Here is a 17597-nt window from a genome sequence, read left to right on the forward strand (position 1 = left end):
AAAAGACCAGCCAAATGCTGGGCTTCCTCAGGAAAGGCCTTGGCATGACACAGAAAGCTTTGCTTTTCCTGGTGTAAAACCAGGGCGTGGGCATGCCTGTCTGCGGTTCTGATTGCCAAATGCCAGAGATTATCAACGGTGGTGATCGCCACCATGTTGAAGGCCTATCCTGGGTCTTCTGGTGCTAAATGGAATGTATTTGCATGATCTAAAATTCTTTTCATAATTTAAAAAATTTTTCAATTACAGTTGACATTCAGTATTATATTAAAGGTGAAAGGGTTAAGAAGTACAAATTGGCATTACCCCAAATTCTTACAACATTCGCATAATGCATACCACTTTTTCATTTACAGAATGGGGCTCTGAGGCCCACAGCAGTTAAGCAAATTGCTCATGTTCACAAGCCAGTAGGAGTTAGGATTTCTACCTAAAAGACGGATACCAAGTCTTAAAGGTGAGGAAGATAGACTGAAACAGAAAATAGTTTACTTTAATCAGAGGGGCAGAACTGTAATATGATCAAACTCAAAGTAATGAAAAGCTTGTGAGTTGATCACCAGGTATAAGAGTGAGCCAGGTGACACATAGTATGGGAAACCCTGAAACAGCTAAAATTAAAAGTACAAATTGCTTAATAATGGGTCTTGGAAACTGTTCTGTATAAGTACATAAAGAGCTTCCTCAGTTGTTGATTTTATAAGGGCACAGTTTTCATCATATGGATGTACCTTTATTTGTAAAAATATTTAATTAAAAAAGCATGCACACAATACAAAGCAATCGTGCAGTTCAAGAAGCATTACAATAAAAAGCCAGTGACCTTTTGGCTGCAAACATTCTCATCCGTTCCCCAAAGGCCCCACTGCTAACAGTTTCTTGTATTTACTTCCAGAAAATTTCTACGTGTACACACACACATCACATTGCACATACATGTTCTTGTTTTGTGAGAATATAGGATATGTGGGTGTATATGCATGTGTCATATGTATTTCATAAAAAATAGGAGGGCAGGTTTTTTTTTATCTTGAATTTTTTTTACTGAATATATCTTGGGGAGCTTTTTGTGCGAATTCATGTTTCACATTCTTTGTAACATCTGTATAGTGTTTCATTGTGTGAATGTAACTCAGTTCACTCATCCAGTCTTCGTTTAATAGACATTTAAGGCCATTTCCAGTCTTCTGCTTTTGAAATAATACTGCAGTAAACCATCCTTGCAGGTGATTTTCTTTAAAAAAATATTTTTATTTATTTCAGGGAGGAAAGGAGAGGGAGAGAGAGATAGAAACATCAATGATGAGAGAGAATCATCTGTTGGCTGCCTCCTGCATGCCCTGCACTGGGGATTGAGCCCACAACCTGGGCATGTGCCCTGACCAGGAATCAAACCATGACCTCAGGTTCAGAGATCGATGCTCAACCACTGAGCCATGCCGGCCGGGTTGCAGATGATTTTTAATGTGTGAGAGCAAATATTTGCAGGATACGTTTCTGGTATGATTATCAGATTCCAGAAAAAAATTTTTCATTTTTATTGTAATTTTAAATAGTAAATGAATTCAAATGGTTTACAAATTAAAATAGCTTAACAAAATAAATATTGGAAAGTTTCACCACCCACACCCCTGATCATTATACTTCCTTCACCATCTGTAAACAAAGATTATATTAGTTTCTTGTGAATCCTTCCAGATTATTCTTTATTCAGTTGCAAGAAATAAAAATTATATTTTATCCCCTCTGTTCTCATCCCAAGAGTACATACTGCATACATTCTTCTATATCTTACTTTTTTTTTGCTTAATGTATATTACAGATCTTTCCATAAATGAAATAGGGTTCATCCCCTTTATTTTTACAGCTGCATACCACTTTATATTGTAGATATTTTATAACTTAATTAGTTCTCTGTTGATAGACACTAAAATTATTTCTATATATTTGCCACTGGAAACAATGAGTAAATGTATACATAACTCATTTTACACTTACATGAATAGATATATGAAAATGCAGATGGTATGCTACCATTTGTATAAAGAATGCAAAGCTGAATTATATATCTGTGTTTGTGGGGAATTTTTAATAATTCCTTGGAAGGATAAACAAAAAGCTAATAATGTTTCTTGTTAGGAAGGATGGGAACTGAATGGAAGGGAGCAAGATAGGAAGGAGATTTTTCTCTATACATCTTTTTATGTTTTATTATTTGAATCGTGTGAATCTGCTACAAGGCTACATGCCTATTTAAAAAATTATGTAATATGTGTCAAGATCTGTTTATGACATGTTCAGATGAACTCATGGGGGTTATTGTTTTTAACCTCTAGGATCTTGGAGCAAAGTTATAATTGGCCGTCATGCTTCTCTTCCAAATCCATCCCTTGGTTCTCCACCTGGCTTGTAGCACAACCACCAGCATCAGTGTCCACACATTTTCTTTCCCTGGTGATTAATTTAATGTTTCTAGCATTATCCCCTTTTCCTGAAACCCTAGTGACAATGGGAATCCCAGTTAACAGACCCTTCCTGCAGAATTAAATTAAGGAACTTGATCAATAGAAAATACGCCAAATCATACAGAGATCCAACATTAGGTGAGGAGACCTGTGGCTGTGGAGAATCCCTGGGCAGCCTTGGTTGGCAAAGCCCATTCAAGGGCCCACTTGTGAAATCAGACCACACACGGCCTTGTGCTTCAGGCCCCAGGGATCCCTCAGGACTGAACCTGTGAAGCTGATTTCACTTCAGTCCCCTTCTCTGACTGCTGCTTCTGTGCATACCCAACAGTCTCCGACCACTTGGACCTTCTGAGAACCTAAAGTCTGATGTTGTCTTCTTAGTGTTTCTTTAACCATGCACCCTCTACAACAAGTCATGCTATAACAAGAAGGAGGCATCAGCAGAATTCAAGCCATTAAGCTTCGTAGATCATTTTTTCCACTTCTTCAAATTCACTCCCCCTGCCCCACTCTCTTAAGAGTCCTCTCAGTGACAATTAGGTCCCCAGGGGCTTCCCTGCCCCTCTGGCTAACGGCTCCCTTCTATATTTGTATTATACTTCTATTACACATGAGTTTATTGTACATTATATTACATCATATAAGTTATCTCTTTTTAGAATGAGAACAAAATACATAAAAAAGCCATTGGCCCTTTTAGTGAGTCAACTCAAAGTTCAGGTGACCATAGATACAAGACCCCACAGCATTCCAGGTATTCTTAGGATAAATGATATGGATAGTAACTTTGCTTTTTTACATATCCATACATTATGGGTTGAATTATATCTCCCCAAATGATGTGTTGGACTCCTAACACCTGCTACCTGTGAGTGGGACCTTATTTGGAATAGTCTTTGCAGATGTAGTCAGTCTGAGATGAGGCCATACTAGATCAGGGTGAGCCCAGCTCCAATAGAACCGGCATCCTTATAAGAAGATGGAAATTTGCACACACACACACACACACACACACACACACGCACACACACTGAGGAAGCTTGGCTGTGTGAAGACAGAGGCAGAGATTGGAGTCATGCTACCACAAGCCAAAGAACACCTGGGGCCACCAGAAGCTGGAAGAGACAAGGAAAGGTTTGCCCGAGAGGCTTTGGGAAAGTGCATTCTGCCAACACTTTGATTTTGGACTGAGAGAAAATACATCTCTGTTGTGTTAAGACATCCAGATTGTGGTACTTAGCCGCGGAAGCCCTAAGAAACTAATGTGCCATGTATTTGCTCGTTCCTAAATGATGTCATACGTGCGCCCCTTCCCTGTTCTGCTTCCACATATTCCCAGCCAAGATGGAAGGTCACTCCAACATCTTCAGAGAGGCTGCCTGCTGCACCGAAGGTGGGATGTCAGCGTCCCATGCCCTGGAGTCTGAAGCCAAGCAGCCTGCTCATGCCTCCTCCCAGGCACCCCCGTGAGCATTCAAGAGCTACTGCACTGAATGGGGCACAGGTAACACCCAGGAATGTTCAGGAAATCAATCAGAGGTCTGGCTCCATATCATCCCACAAAGGGCTTCCCCACTGGCTGGCCTTGGCTCCAGGCATTTGGAAAATGTCTTCCTTTGCTTCCTTCCACCTCATCCTGCAAGGAGGCACCCACCAGCTTTGTCCACCCAAATGCCTTTGAGCTCTGCAGTGTCGAGCAAAGGGCAGAAAATGCCCATTTGCAGAGCTGTTTGCCTGAAGAGCACCTGGAGGACGTATTTGGCAGGTTCTCCCTTCAGATTTCCTTTCAGGTGATCATGGATTTGGCAATGGAGCACTTGGCTAATCCTCAAAGAACACAAATCAAAACGCCCCATCCTCCTGCCCCATAATTATGTTATCCAGTTACTCCCCTTGAGCCGGTGATAAAAGGAAATCTACCAAGTGGGTGCTCGACAGGTGGCCTTAAAAGGTTTAAATTGCCACTTGAAGCTGGGCTGATGAAAGGGGTCTGCGCAGGTGTGACTGAAACAGACGAGGACAGGGCACACTTGTTCAGGGCGGGGCCGCTCAGAGTACACTCTCCAACTGGCAGAGGGCTAGGCAAAGTGTCTTCTCTCTGCTTCACCTTTCGCTACCGACCCAGATGCTGAGGCAAAAGCCTGGGCAGTGTCAGGAGTGAGGCTGCACCTGGACAGGTGGTGAGGATTCTGCTCCGTCGTGCCACGTGGCACCATCTATGACCACAGACCAGCCATATTTCAGGACCTGTTCAGAAGAGAACCAAAAGAGCCCCTGGTGGTAGTCTTAGACGGTTAAAAAACTCAGCTCATTTGGCATGTAACCTTTCAGCTACTGTTCTAGCCAATTGGTCCCACTCTTTAGCGTCCACCTTCAGTTATGTTCCCTTACTTTTCATCTAGTGGGAATTTGCTGACGTAGTTTCTATGTCACGTTGGTTACTCTAGTTGGGGACTTATGCTTCCTCACAAAGCTCATGTTTTTATGTTTTCAGAATGTTGAGGCCCTCTCATCCCTCTTGGGTCATTTCCACATTTGACACTTCTTGACATGACATCATATTTTATTTTTCTCCGAAGCTCTTGAATATATCTTCCTAAAGCCTACAGGAGACATCTGAAGCACAATGTTCCCTTAGCTTGTAGGAGCTCTAGAATGAGAGGGGCACTTTTTCTCTGGGCTTCTGTGACTTTCTTTTCATCAGCCTTCCTTGTGTTTGAAATTAGATTGAGACAATTTCCAAAAAAGTTGCAGTTCCCCATCTTTTCATCTTTTGTCAGATTTGTATCCACAGTGGGAAAGGAAGCATCCTGGGAGAGCTTCCACTTTGGAGACCTGACTACCCTCCCACCCTTTCAATCAGACCTGCTTTTGAATTGTCTTCTGTTGACATTATGGGCACAACATGACTAAAATATGTGGGGAAGGGTAATCCTTAAGTTGGTAATGGGCAGCCCCTCAATTAGATCTCTTGATTGAATTGTCTTTAATTTAGTTTTAGTTTTTTATTGATTTCAGAGAGGAAGGGAGAGCGAGAGAGAGATAGAAACATCAATAATGAGAGAGAATCATTGATCGGCTGCCTCCTGCAGGTCCCCTACTAAGGATCAAGCCCGCAACCTGGGCATGTATCCTGACCGAAATCGAACCGTGACCTCCTGGTTCATAGGTCAACATTCAACCACTGAGCCACACTGGCCAGCTGCCTTTTTTTTTTTTTTTACTCTTGATGAAAAAGTTGGGATTTAAAAAAAAAACGAATTTCATGAAGTACACCGCCTTTTTCATGTTACTATTGACAATTTGTCACCCTTTGGGCATTTACAAATCATAATTAAATTCAGGAGAGATGAAAGAATGAGAAGTACATTATCCCCAATATACCTTCTCGCCCAGAACTGAGATTGTCGTAGTTCAGCCTTAAGTCCCATTCCTCATGCAAGTGGCTTTTGTCTTCCTTAGTTCCCGGGCATTGGAAAAGGTGGTCTCCCTGCTGTAACCAGTAACCACTGTATCTCAGGGCTGAACAAAGTAAAGGATTAATTTCTCATTCGGGTCACAGCTCAGCTGCAGTGAGGGAACCCTGAGTGGTCACATGGCTATTGCATTCTCCTTTGCCAGAGACTCAGCTCGTCAGCCATCCTTGTGCTAGGGGGGGCCATGCGACCAGATGCTAGCCAACAAGAAGGAAGGGAAGTTTTTTTGGCTTCTTAGATGGTTAAAGGAAAACACTTTTTCTACTTCCTCCTTCTCCCAAATCCCAGAGGAGATCTGGTGTCAGCATGCAATGCCTTTCTACCTAGATAGTTTCAGTCCTATACTGTCTCCTGGCTCCAATCTCTCTTCTTCCACTCCTGCCTTTACATTGCAGCCAGTCATCTAATAAAAACACATGTCCTGCTACATCACTTCTCTCTGTAAAAATAAAACCTGACTTCATTGACTATAGGATACCCCCACATGCCTACATTTAAGGGTAAGGCATATCATTCATGAGAAATATGCCTGGTTCTGTGGCAGCCAACTGTTGATACGAGGCAACGAGCATAAGGGTGAAAAGCTAACATACTGAGGAATAGCCAAGTAGAGGGATGGAGGCATTGCTGGGCTACTGAGCCTGTCCTAGACCCTCTCATTATGGACCTCCAGGCTCCTTATTGTGGGAGATAATTATTCTCTTCTTTTTGTTGTTGTTGTTGTTGTTGTTACTTGCTAATATAGACCCTTCATGGTCTGGTCCCAACCTAACTAGTCAGCCTGTTTCCCCCTTCATCACAATGTATCTTGCCCTCCGGCCACTACAAGCTACTTAAACATTCTCATGTCTTTTTCTCTTTATTGATCTTCTTTTTTTGCCTAGAATGCTCTCTTTCTGCTTCTTTTCCAAGCACACAGATCTTCATATCCCTCCTTCTAGATCCAGTTCTGATGGCTCCTCCTGTGGGAGCCTTCATTGATTTCCTGCAGACATGCATGGTTCCTCCAGCACTAGTTTCTACCTCGGTGACAAGCCAGGCACACATTTTACTGTGGTTTATTTCACACCCAGTGTCTTCCTGATTAGGAGCCACTTGAGGTCGGGGGCAGAATTCACTTATTTCTGAGTTTCCAGCACCAGGACAGTATACTCTATTTATTTGACTACATGCTATTATTAGTAAATTATACTATACTAGAGGCCCAGTGCACAAAATTCGTACACAGGTAGAGTCCCTAGCAGCTGCCTGCTGCCAGCTGGGGCCTTCCTTTGTTCTGTGCCACCCCCTGGTGGTCAGCGCACATCATAGCAAGCGATCGAATTGCTGGTAGGTCAAACTCCCGAGGGGGCACTTTACATATTAGGCTTTTATATATATAGATGTATTAAACTCTATTAAGTACACCGTAGGTTTTAAACTCTATTAAATACCAATTAATTGATCAATTGGTAAAGGCTCCCTTTCAGCACTGACACCCCCTCCCCCCATGCTAGAGGCCCTCCCGCTGTGACCACAGCTTGCACCGTTTCTCTGTGGCTTTCTTCTCCCCACATGTCCCTCCAGGTCAGTTAGAGTTGGAAGAGACCTTAGAGTTTTGCTACGTTTTTGTTATAGCAATGACTATTAAGTGAAATTAAGGATTTTGTTAACTGAGTTTGTTTAAATTTAAATAGTCCTACAGTGTAGCACATAGTATGCTAATATGGAATACGGTGATGTTTCTCAATGGCCCACCCTCCCTGTGGATCCTTTTCTCTCAAAGTATTCCCTTGGATTCAGTTCTGTGGAAGGCACCTCAAGGCACTTGATTGACAGCACCCTCTCATTTTACAGGTGAGGGTTGACTTCCTTGGGTCCCAGAGCTAACCAGCCTGCCTCCCATTTCAGAGTCTCTCCCCCCCCACTCAGTGGCTCCATCCTGACTTGCTCCACCACTTTCTGGTCACACCACTAATTTAGCACTGTGCATAGTTGGTCATGTATGCACTATGTCTAGAACTAAATTATAACTTTCTGAAGGGGGCATTTCAACACTCTTTTTAAAAATATATATATATTTTTATTGAACAAAAAAGAGAGAAAAATATATTTTTCATTGATTTCAGAGAGGAAGGAAGAGGGAGAGAGAGAGAAACATCAATGATGAGAGAGAATCATTGATCAATCGGCTGCCTCCTGCATGCCCCCACTGGGGATTAAGTCTACAACCTGGGCATTTGCCCTGACTTGGAATCAAACCATGATCTCCTGGTTCATAGGTCGATGCTCAACCACTGAGTCATGCCAGCTGGGCTCAACACTCTTCTGCTGTCCTCCTCACTGTGCATAGAGCCAGGCATGTGGTCAATACATTCTCATTGAAGAATGAACGGTGAAGGAATGAGCAAGAAAGGTCAATGTTTATTACAGTGCTTCGAAAAGTCATCAAAAATCTCTCTGAGGCATAAAATAAATGCAGTATTATTTTATGTACTACTAGGAAGGGGAAAGCTTTCCACAACCTCACCACAGTTCTTTCTCATCATTGATTGTAAGGAATATCCTAATTTCAGGGGTATTAAAACAAAAGCAAATGTGTATCTTATCATTAATGCCAGGAGTACAAACATTTACTCAAAGCAAAATGCAGTTCTATAGATCATCTCATTCCACTGGAAACTCATTTCAAAATTGCCCAAAGCCTCAGAATGGGAAGCGGGTGGGGAGGAGGAAAGGCCTGGAGTCGCAGGGTAAGAGGAACAGCTAAAGGCATCCCGCCAGGGGCCAAGCTGTGAGTGCCCTGAGGTTTTCCAGGGCGGTGGCTGCTGCTGCCTGGCCGGCTCCAACTGAAACCCAACAGGCAGGGCACACAAATGGCATCAATTAATCTGAGATTGGTAATGACATGTTTGTTTTGGATCGAAGGAATGTCATTGTGGCTTCAATGCAGCCGTTGGTTGCTGTGGATGGAGGGTGGGGAAATGTGTGTCCTGGACTCACAGTCATGCCATGGCCCTTGGAAGCTATCCAGGAGGGTTTGGGGTGTTTTGGGAGGTGTAGCCTGGACCCGTGAACCAGAGGATAATGTTCACATGCCAATGGCCATGGGGTAATGCTCTAGAGTTGATCTGTACTTCCCTCCTCTCTCTCTCTCTTTCTCATTCCTTCCCTCTCTTCCTCCTCCTCCTCCTCCTCCTCCTCCTCCTTCTCTTACTTTCTCTTTATTTTTAAAAATAATTCTTCATTGTTGAAAGTATTACATATGTCCCCCTTTCCCCCCAAAATTGACCTCATGCAGCCGCCCCCCCCCCTGCCAGACCCTCCCTCCCCATCCAAGGCCTTCAGCTTCTTTCTCTGACATGTAAACACTGGGCCAGGGACAGTCATTTCCCCGTTGCCAGAACGTGGTCAAAATTCATGAGTTTGACATTTCAAACCAGACCCATGCCCTCGGTGGTCAGGTTGGTTTTCCTTTGGCCAAACTCAACCTTCTGCACTTGGAGAGGGTGGCCTGGGTGGAAGGGCACTTACAGGGCTTATTAAAAAGGGCACCAGAGTCTTCTGGGAGAGAAAATAGCTCTTTGCAGAGAGATTTTCATGATTAAGTGCAAATGAATCTAAAACACATGGATCAAATTTCCCTGAAATTACACACAGTTTTCAAAATTAAGGGGGAAAAGGCATGGTTTTTCTGGCAACCCCAAAACATCTGAAGAAGAAACACACACACACACACACACACACACACTCGTGTACACAAAAATAAACCACCGGTGGTGTCTGAGGCCTCCTATAAATGCAGGAGTCAGTGAGCCTGCCCTTCTCGGTAAGGAAGGTTGAGGCCGTCCGCTCATCAGCTCAGCTAAGAGGAGAATCTGTGGCCAGGAGGCCTTCGCCAGCTGAGATGCCCTGCAATTTTGAAGAGGGAGGCAGGGCAGCCAGGGAGAAAGCCCATTTTCTGTCGGTTAAACTGTCCATTAGTTACCTTTACCTTTATGAATGCTGTTAAGATTTGGGCTTTCACAGACATAACTTTAAATCAGTAATATCCTTCACGGTCCCGTGATTTGTTGGCTCCATATGTAACCTCTTGGCCCATTAAATTGGCTCCAACTCAAATCCCGTGGCTCCTTACTTTCCGTGTTCTTTTTGTTGGGAAGGGCCATGGAGTGGAGGAGGGCACGGGCAGAAGAAACGAGAAGAAGCTAGAGAAAGAAGGGGAAAAAAAAAAAGGAATTCCTTCTACTGAAATTTCTAAATGTGGAACTCATTGTCTGTGCCGGCTTTGAGGCAGACAAACAAAAAAAGAAAGAAAACAACCCCAGAGTTTAAATACTTGTTGAAGTCTGAGCTTCTCCCTGCACCCGTCCCCCTCTTGTAAAATTCAAGCTGAAGCCAGCAGTTCACGTCTAGCTCTTGAAATGTCACCGGCAACATGGCTGTGATTCTGATTTTCTGGGCAACGCCCGACGGGTCCCTGCGGCAGCTCAATTAAGTGAACTCGGCCCCTCGCGGATCTGGCCTGCCAGCTGCATTGAATTTGGGTTCATTGGGTGATTTATCGGGCCTGCTGATGTACAGCTGCGTGATTTAGGAGTGCAAAAAACCCTGGAATGCACCATAAAGCAATATATGCATTATTATTAATAATAATAAAGATAAATGTCAGCCCCCAGTGACTCTGGTGGCCCTTGCCACTCCATTTAACATTTTAACGGTGGCATGTGGCCCCTGCGTGGCACTGGGTTCTGTCTGGTGCCTTCAAGGAGGCTAAGAAAAGGTTATTTGTCAAGTGGTGGGTGGGAGCTGGGGGGTATTTTTAAAGCTCCAGGTCAGGCCGGCCCAGCTGCATTCCTGTCCCTGTCATTGAACGAGCTGAACTTTGTCACATTATTAAGCTGTCAGCAACGCCAGGGCGTTGTTTAGATTTCTGGTGGGAACTCCTCACACATGCTCCAGGGCTCCATGGGGATTTTATCAACACCATTGTAAAACATGCACAAATGAGCTGTGCTGGGATTGCCCTGGGAACACTGGGCCGCTCGGCCTCATCAGACGGGATGGAAATGCCACAGCCTGGCTTCGGTGCCACCCACGGGCACCCTCCCCAGCGCTCGCTGCAAACACCCACTGCCCGCGGGTCCCCTGGCTCTGCTGTGCCCCTGCTCCCTGAGGGTCCTGCCTTGGCCTCAGGCAGGGGGGACGCAGGAAGCGCTGAGTTCAGATTCAGACGGAGCGGATGCGGCCCAATGGGCCCTTCAGCTCCCGGTTCACCCCTCTTTCCTCCCTCTGTCCAGTTTCTCCCTCGCTTCTGAGAGCCGAATGTTCTCATATTGTTAGTCTTCCAGGCTGCAAGCTGGAAAAACTCCAGATACAAATGAGAGAAGTTAAACTATCAAGAATTATGGGGCACACAGTCTGCACAAGGAAGGTCTGCATTCAAATAGGACTGGAATCAAGAGCTGGGCTTTAAATTTTAGCTCTCAGCAACGAGACACCAGCGAGGGGATTCAGGCTGGGGGCCTCAGCAGCCCTCAAATCACAGCGCTGCATGTAGCCCACGCTACACGTCCTCATGGAACTGCCTGCAGATAGTGGACATACATGTGGAAAGAGGGCGTGGGAAAAATAGGTGGCAACAGGGCAGTGAAGATTCAGTATCCTCAGGTTCTGAAATTAAACTAGGGAAGCAGCGTTCCCACCATCAAAGGGAAGAGGTGAGCTGGGGCCACCCTGGATCCTGCTAGCCATGAGCAGTGTGGAAAGAACTCTGTCCCCTCGGGCCATGCCCATCTGTGCAATGGCTGTAACAGTAGCCCATGCCTTGTAGGATGACCTGGGGACATAATGTGAATGACAATGCTGAGTCTACTCCTGATTGTCACAGGCAACTCTGATGACCTGTTTTCTGAAAAAGCTGCATCCAGGCCGGGGGACTCCTCAGCACCCCCAGCTCTTTCTGCTCTGATGTGTAGCAGCTCCAGTTTCCTGGGCTTGGCTGTGCCCCGAACCAGCTGTGTGAACTTGGAACACGCACTTGACCCTCTGGCTAGTGAAGAAGGTGTGCTAACGACTCAGTCCTCCTCTAACTTCTGCGATTCTCTCTCAACTTGAACGATCAAAAACAGGAGTCAGAGCCACTGTTCAGCATCCAGGGGCCTCAAGAGGCTGAAACAATGTAGGCAGTGACACTTACACAAATGAGCGACCCGCACCTAAGTAAAAACACATGGCCTCCTCCCCTCCCCACTCCAGCGCACAGCGCACGTGGGTGGTCCCCGCAAGGAAGTGGAAAAGACTGTGTACCTGTTCCGAGGATTTTTTCCACATAAGAGGAGCCCGGATCTTTCTCCAGACCTCCCACTATCGACAATGTGGTCCATCACCCTGCAAAGAACTCCTCAGGGATGGGAAACTTCGCCTAACAAGGCCCCTTGTTACCACCACGGGAGCTGCCTAACAACCTCATTAAATCCGGTCGGTCCAGGCCTCCGGATAGATGTTCTGGACACATCAGGTGGAAGCCACAGGCCTCTTCCGAGACACGCAAGGCACCGCAGTTTCTCCTCCTTCAGAGTGTGTGCTGGTGGACACTGTGAATAACCACCACGGATGCTGCCGCATTTGTTGGCAGGCAAGGCCGGCAAACCCAAGTCGTCACCCTCGGGCACGAGACACGCAGAGAGTGGGATAGGTCACTGACATGCCATGATGCAGACGTGGGATTTAGAATGAAGAAACCTGAGCTATGTCCGCTTCCGCCATCATGTAACCCGCAGCAAGCCACTTCCACTCACCGCACCTCCTCCTCAGTTCAGAATGGGTCAGCGATGACTGTACCTGCCCTGCCTCCTCTTCCTCAGAGGACTCTGGTGACTCAGAAGAGTAAGTGGAAATGGGGCTTCCAACAATACCGAGCTCCAAGATGATTGATGGAAATAACACCCTGAAGTTCTCGACACGGAAGCAGGCACGCAGTAGGAGCGCAATAATTATTTGCTGTTATTATCTTTGTCAATCTATCGACCTTCTAGGATAGATTAGTGCTGGACACTGAGCTGGATGCCATGCAATATGATTTCATTTAATCTCCACACGTTACAGGTGAGGAAACCGAGGCTCGGGAGGAGGACTTCTCACAGGTCCTTCAGTCAGCGCTGGGACTCACACCCAGGCACTAACTCCAAAGCTGGAGCTCCTTCACTTTTAACGGAATGAGATAGTATGTGTGGAAGCACAATAGTGCTGATAACTCATATTAGTATTATTTCACGAATGACCCTGATTTCTTAGGATAATCCCTATCAGTTGGGATGCATTTGGCCGCATGCAGCAGGTTGCTCACCTAGCAGTGGTCCAGGTGATAAAGGCACTGCGTTATCTTACATAAACACAAGAGGGAGGTGGTTCTAGATTCAGCAGCTCTGTGAAGTCAGAATACCAAGGAGTTGGGTTGGCATTTCCATGATTCTCTGATCTTACCCCTAATTGATGCAGGAAGGCTGCCAAAGGTCCAAACATCACACCTTCACACCATAGCATCAACGAGGAAAGTGGGGAGGGGTCAGACAGGCTTTTACTCATACATCTATTAATATTAATATTAATTATCTTTTACAGACCCCCTAGCAGAGTTTTACTTACATCTTATTGGCTGAATTGAGTCACAGCGATGGGGAAGAGAGTAGCTATAAGTGAACCAGAACAATCATATTTATCCCTTGGGATTGCAAGAAGAAAATTTGGAGTTATGCTTAGCAAGAGTGAAGAGGGAAGGTCAATAGGGTAGTCAACAGTTCCTCTACATAGTATTCAAGCCCCCACTTCTGTCCCATCTCAGAACCCACTGCCCTTCTGCACCCCTACTTTCGCTGCTCTCTGTTGGATCCTGCTCCATCCAGCTGGTCTCCTCATTACCTGACACTTATAATTTGGAAGAGAGGTGGTCTAGCACCGTGTTTAAAAGCATGGGCTATAAAGTCCCCAAAGGTATTTGGTTCCTGACTATAATATCTGCTAGCTGTGTGACCATGGATAAGTGTTGGTGTTTCTGGGCCTCAGCTTCCCATCTGGAAAATGAGATTAATAATGGCCCCTACCTCATAAGATTGTTGTAAGGGCTACAGGGCTTAACGTAGAGTGTCCGATAAGTAGTAAGTGCCATTTGTTTACTCTCATTTTGCTATTAAACTGTTCCCTTCATTACTTAAATCCTAGATTATAAGACAAGGACAATATCTAGATCAGTCCATTCATATGGCAGTTATGAAAATTGAGTTCTAGAGAGTTTAAATAGCTAATGTTCTCAAGGTCACAAGGCCAATTACAAACTGTGTTGGCAGGTCATCGAAATATAGACATTTTGATGTCAAGGGTGCTCTTTGGGAAACTTTCTGAAATGTTTTGGGGCCTCTGTGTCAGGGTTTCTCAAGCCTGGAAATTCACCATAACCATCAGAATCCCTGGGGAACATGTTAAAAATTATGATTCCTGGACCCCGTTTCTGATTCCTTGAATCAGGCTTTCTATGGCTAAGGCTCAAAGCTGTTATTTGAACAAACTTCTGAGATGATTTATGAACCAAAGGTTTATAGCCACTGCTGGAGGGATTGCATTTCCTTCAGACAGAGGCTCACATGGGCAGGGAGAAGGGCATCTCTAAGGACCAAGGTGGACCTCCATGGGGACATGAATGTGGACTCAGACAGGGAGACACAGGGTAAGGATTTCTTGGCTCCAGTTTAGTCATTCAGTCAGAACTGTAAGGTTTTAGAGACTGAGAAATTTGGCAAATGCTATGAAGTTTCATGTTGAGGAAGAAGACAAGATGGGGAGAAGCAACTCCCCAAGACCTGGCCTATCACTCAGTTCTCAATTTTGGGCATTTTTCCTGGGGCTAATTGCATTTAAAATGTCACTGGGGAAGGCTGACAACTTGGAGGACAAATGGGATAAAAGACCAGTGTATTCGTTTTCTATTGCTGCAGAACAGCTGAGCACGATTTAGCAGCTTAAAACAACACACATATATTATCTCACAGCTGCTGTGGGGCAGGAGTCTGGGCACCGTCCAGCAGGATCCTCTGCCTCAGGATGTCTCACAAGGCTGCAGTCACGGTGTCATCTGGGGCTGAGGTCTAATCTCGAGTTTCGACTGGGGAAGAACCTGCTTCCAAGCTTGCACGATTGTTGGCAGGATTCAGCTCCTTAGGAGTTGTTGAGTGGAGGAGCTTGGCTCCTTGTTGGCTATTAACCAAAGGCTGCTCTCAGCTCCTGGCCTTAAGGGCCTCTCCAACTTGACAACTCACTTCATTAAAACCAGAAGGAAGTGACAATCTTTTGTGACCTATCAGAGAAGTGTAACCCGATCGCATAACCTAATCAACGTTGCAGTGTTCTATTGGGTAGAAGCAAAGCATTCAAGGGAAGGGGATTACACAAGGCTGTGAGTACCAGGGCTTGGGTACTTTGGAACCTCCGTATTGAAACTTTCTGTCTCAATCAAAGTGGTTGAAGCCATTGAAGAGAACTGTGGAAGATGCAAATATGTTACATGAGCAGGATTACATTCATCCGTATATATTATCTCTCAAATTATTACATTAGCTGGTTGCCTCATACTTATTCATCAAATATTATTGATGATCAACTAGAGGTATACTATATTATACTATATTATCTTTATATTACCTATAAAGCAACAGACTTCCCTCATAAGCATTTTAATCCCAAAGGAGAAATATATTATTATAATACTTGCTGTTACATTCCTATTGCCAAATCGCTTTATGCGAAGCCACCTCTGGGAGTGAGAGCACAGGATCTTCTAAAAATCTTCTATTAAATGCAAATATATTATTCCAAGAGAAAGAACTTATATTTATTTTATATTTCAGCAAGTTTGGACTGATAGTCGCAGACCAGGTGTAAGTAGAAATACAAACTCAGACGTGGGGGGCAACACTGTCAAGACCTTAGAGGGCTATAGATGGGTCTCTTCTTGACTAGGGAGGGGCTGTGGCAGAAGGAGGTAGGCAGGCAGTTCCAGAGGGACATTCTTCAGCAACAATTCTGCCTGGGGTGGACTCAAGTTTCAGCCAACAAGAAGTTGGCACAGAAAGGTGCTTGGTAAAATGTAGACTCCTTTAGCCACCATCTCCCACCAAACATTATTAATGCAAAAGGAAGTATAAAAGGAGCGTCATTATTAATTGTATGAATCCAACAAGTATTCATTAGATGCTTTCTCTGTACAAAGCATGTGGGCTCTGTCTTTGCTCCTGTGCAACTTGTGAGACCACAGCAAGACAACGCCATGCCCCACATGTAATACATGGAGAGAATTATCTACAGCTCGCATGAGAAACCCTGCCAAGCAGAAGAAAATATGGCCCAAATCCCCCTTCCACAGGGCTCTTTGTGAGAGAACAATGAGAGAAGCCAGCCTGACATTTATAAAGTGGGAGCCTCAAGTGGAAATTACTTCTTGGAAAGAGAGCTAGAAGAGAGGGGCATGGAGGTTTGGAGGCAGCATTGGATCGCAATGCTGAAGGGACTGATCCTTTGGAGACTTTAACACATTCCCTGAACTTACATTGGTACGGGGGGAACTGGGACAGAGAGATTAACAAGCCACTGATTTGACAGGAAGCATGATGCTTGGCTCCCAGTGCAAGGCCAGGAAGGGACGTCAGGCTCACCTAGGGCCAGGGAGGTGGGAGGGCCAGGTCTCTAGCTGAGGCTTCTGAGCACAGTCAACTGCTTTATGAGCTCCAAAAGTCACCGTTGGCGCAAGAGAGCAGAGAACGTTTGCACTGAGCTACGTAATTCTGGTTCTATTTTAAGTACCATTTTTTTTAACACTACAAGATACCCACATCCAATCATTTTTTACTGTGCCTATACTGGTCGCTCAAATTTATGACAGCTCATGGAGATTCCTTCTGCAAACGACAAGTGGCCAAACCGGTCTCTCTGACCCAGACCAGCCTCCCAAGCTGCGGGCCATTCTCCTTGGTGGTCAAGGACTCTCGCAATTCAGTCCGTGTTATGGAGCGTACATGGTGGAAACGCCTAAGGATGGGCAGCTGTACCTCTTGCCTTGGGAGCTTCATGAGAACTGGGTCTCGAATGGACATCTAACCACAAGGGCTTGGGAGGAAAGAATTTGAAAATTCAACCGAACTTAGAAACCTTGAAATGCTAATTACAATGCAAGAATCAGGGCCTAATGCAGTGAGAAGGTGTTTCTCTATTAGTGGCAGAACAAGGTGTCTCTTGGGATGAACACTAACATTGCTGAGTAACAAAATGGGGGTCTGGGGCGGGAGAGACACAATCTAACTTGGTTGTGAGTCTTTTCTTGAGAGGGTGCTCATGATTTTCCTTTCTTTTTAGCTTCCTGATTTTAATATTTGTGACCTTTACACTGTCAGGAAACAAAGATATGAAAAACACATGTCACAATTTACTATGTTGAGTTCAAATAATATTATGACTTGTTTTCTTTCACATTTCTAACATTAATACCACCCCCTCACCCACCCACCACCCCAAATAGTTTTTCTTCTGGAACAGGAAGACCTCAGATTAAGAAACGTTAGGGTAGCCTGTTATGATACATGAGTCTTGGGAAGGAGAGGAATGGAGAGAGGATACTCACCTACTTCAA

The sequence above is a fragment of the Myotis brandtii genome, unplaced genomic scaffold (assembly GCF_000412655.1).
Source record: "Myotis brandtii unplaced genomic scaffold, ASM41265v1 scaffold143, whole genome shotgun sequence".
NCBI classification, from domain to species: domain Eukaryota; kingdom Metazoa; phylum Chordata; class Mammalia; order Chiroptera; family Vespertilionidae; genus Myotis; species Myotis brandtii.